The sequence below is a fragment of the Suricata suricatta genome, chromosome 15, assembly GCF_006229205.1.
Source record: "Suricata suricatta isolate VVHF042 chromosome 15, meerkat_22Aug2017_6uvM2_HiC, whole genome shotgun sequence".
Taxonomy (NCBI): Eukaryota; Metazoa; Chordata; class Mammalia; order Carnivora; family Herpestidae; genus Suricata; species Suricata suricatta.
This window is the reverse complement of record NC_043714.1, coordinates 51,116,402-51,119,681: the sequence shown is the minus strand read 5'-3', so window position 1 is coordinate 51,119,681 and position 3,280 is coordinate 51,116,402.

Below are 3,280 nucleotides of genomic sequence, written 5' to 3'. Positions count from 1 at the left end.
CAGGTACTAGCTCCACGTATTTTGATAAAAGCAGTGAAAAACTGGACTTCAAATATTCTTAGTACAGGAAAATTACATTTTAGCCCTAGAAAAGAAAAGCTGGCATTTCTTTATCAATATTTAACTGAATTTATTTTCCTGTAACTTGGAGTTTCTTACAGGACCATGTAGCTTTCTGGGCACCTGTGAGCTGATTATTTAATAACCTCAAGTCTAGAGAAATAAAAAGAGAATTTTCTCTAGTCTAATTCAAATCCAGACTCTAGGAAGAAACCACTAGGTAAGGGAGAGGATTTTTTTTTTTTTTAGTAGTCAGGAGGAATGTTCTGGCTTACAAATATATGGTTTTTTTTTTTAATGTTTTTTATTTATTTTTGAGAGACAGAGTGAGACAGCATGAGCAGGGGAGGGCCAGAGAGAGGGAGACACAGAATCTGAAGCAGGCTCCAGGCTCAGAGCTAGCTGTCATCACAGAGCCCAACGCAGCTCGAACCCACAATTGTGAGATCATGACCTGAGGTGGAAGCCAGAAGCCAGATGCTTAACCAACTGAGCCACCCAGGTGCCCCAAATATATTGGTTTTAAGAAGGACTTGGGTGCCGGACAGAAGAAACAGAGAACTCAGGAACCAAGAAGCTGATTGATGCAACATCTCAAAGACTTGATTAGATAATTTTTTTTCAAGATTTTTTTAAATGTTTTATTTATTTCTGAGAGAGAGACAGAGAGAGAGAGCGTGTAAGCAGCGGAGAGACAGAAAGAGAGGGAGATACACAATCCCAAGACAGGCTCCAGGCTCTGAGCTAGCTATCAGCACAGAGCCTGACGCGGGGCTCCAACCCAGGAACCAGGAGATCATGACCTAAGCAGAAGTTGGAAGCCCAACCACCTGAGCCACCCAGGCACAGCAATTAGATAATTTTTAAAGTCTCCTTTGAACTCTAAGATTCTATAAACCTCCCTGTTTAAACCTTCCTTCTAAAATGAATTCTACGGTTTCTACAATTATACTGTATTCTTATAAAATGTCTTGGAAAGCTTGAGTTCAGTGGTTCGTGCTTTGATAACACAAACCTTTAATAAAGGAGATTATTTCCTGTGTTCTTAACTTCAGAAGGTCGTCTTACAGAAGATGCATATGGAAGATGTTTATTGATGATGAGTGGGAAACTAAGCCCCTATGGACAAGCACCTCATCTGTGCCACTGTGGCCAGTACTGGTGGTCCCACTCAGATGAAAACCATTCCCAATAGGATTTTCCTCTCTTCTCTTCCCATCTTCTAGCCCACGACACTTCCCACTCAGAAACTCCACATCACTACCGTACCCACCCTTCCCTCTGCCCCTTTACCAGCTCTTGTCTCTACCTTCCAATCATCCCATTTTAACCGCACATGCATGGGCACACACACAGTCCCTGTGCTCAGAAGGCTTCCGAATAAAAATCGAATAATACTTCCTTCCAAATAGGGGGGAATCTCTGTTTTAAAGGAAGCTGTAAACCCGCAAGCATGAGACATGTTATCCTTAACCCAACAGTCCTACATTTCCATGGCACTTTCCAGGTACTTTCCTTTTTAGCTTTACAACAATCTTATAAAGAACTAAAAGGGATTCAATGGAAACAACGCAGGAATGTCTGATGCAGAGGGCCTGGAAACCTGGATTGTGAGAAGGAAGAAAAAAAACAAATTCCTGGGACGCTGTCCCAAAAGACCATAAGTCAAGCAGGTAAAGGAGATGCTGGTGCAGACAGCAGTTTTGACAAGAAGCCTCAGGGGCAGATTTATCTCTGTTGAAGGTCAAAGGAGGCTCAAACCCACTAGGACTTCCAGTGGAGACAAAATGGTTGGGGGATAGGGTACGTACTCCGAGCTACTAAAGTCGAGATTTGGCAAAAGAATAATTCCTGTTGTGATGGGGTTCCGTTGTGTAATGAACCTTCATGTTTCATGAAGGAGGGGTTTTCCATGACTTAGGAAATATAAGAGAGAAGAAATCTTACAGTCTGAGCCTTATGATCCAACAGAAGTAGAAGCGATATTGAAAGAAAATAAACTGGGACAAACAGAATAAGATGTTTCGTGCATTTAACACTTCCCAATAATGCGAGACTGATGGTTTCAACTGTATTGAATTCTCTCACACGTAAATAGAAGTCTGTTACACTTTAAGCTGACTGTGTGCACTAAACTCTAGTGAATGTGGTTGAGAAGGGGAGCCAGGGAAAGGAGAAAGCAGTCAGGGGAAGGACTGTCTGTGCAGAAAGCTCTGTTTAGGGGTAAAAATGAAGACAGATCTAAGAGTGAACAAATAACATAACAAGAAACTCAAGAAACTCACCAGGAAGAGCCCTTAGCCAGACTGGGATGGCTGCTCTTTGACTCTCAGCTAAGGTAAAACAAAATGATGCAGTTTCATCCTGAGGCTCTTTGGTAAAGCTTAGAGTCCTAGATGGCGATACCCGGGGCTCTGGCAATTCTGAGGAAAGTCTCTTCCCACGAATTTCCTCAAACCTGCCTTCCCAGAAAAGCAGGGAGGGGGCTGATGTATTAGCTTTGCATTTGGTCTAACAAATTTGAACGGTTTTCTTCCCGGTCCTAAGGTTTCCTTCAGCCCTAACCTAAAGTCAATACAAACTATAGCTATATTGCACTTGCTGTAAAGATGTCTGGAGTGCTTTACTTATCTAAAACCCAATCGCTACTAACTCCTTAGAGTTAGAAAGTGAATAGCCACGTTGATCCCCAGAACCAGGAAATTCAACAGAGACACCTTGTTTAGCAGAGGAGTCCAAGGTCATTGGTGAAGTTGGGAAGACCTTGGCTTCAGGGACGTCTTCGTCCCCTGTTTTGGGCAGTGTTCTCCTTCGCTGTCCCCAGACAACAGGCTGTGGTCGCGAGAGGAATTTCCCTCTCCTAAAGGGCAACGCGGGTCCCCGCTGCGGTTTTCAGCGCTTTGCATCTCCACGCGGGGACAGAGTATTCGGTGACTGTGGTGAGTGAAGACCGCGAGGGGGAGGCGGGCCCCGGGCCCGCTGCCGCTCCGGAGTCCCCGGAGGGCCTGAGAAGGGGGCTGTGCGAGCGGACCCTCCAGCCCTCCACCCTTTCCCTCTACGGGCGGGGACCCGGAGCCTCCGCAGAGCGCCGCCCCCGCCCCGGCCGCTCCGGAAAAGAGCCTGCGGCGCGACCCGCTGCTCTCCCGAGACCCGGACGGAGCCCGCAGGTCGCGAGCCCCGGAAGCCGGACCCCGGCGCCCCCCGCGCGCGGCCCTCCCGG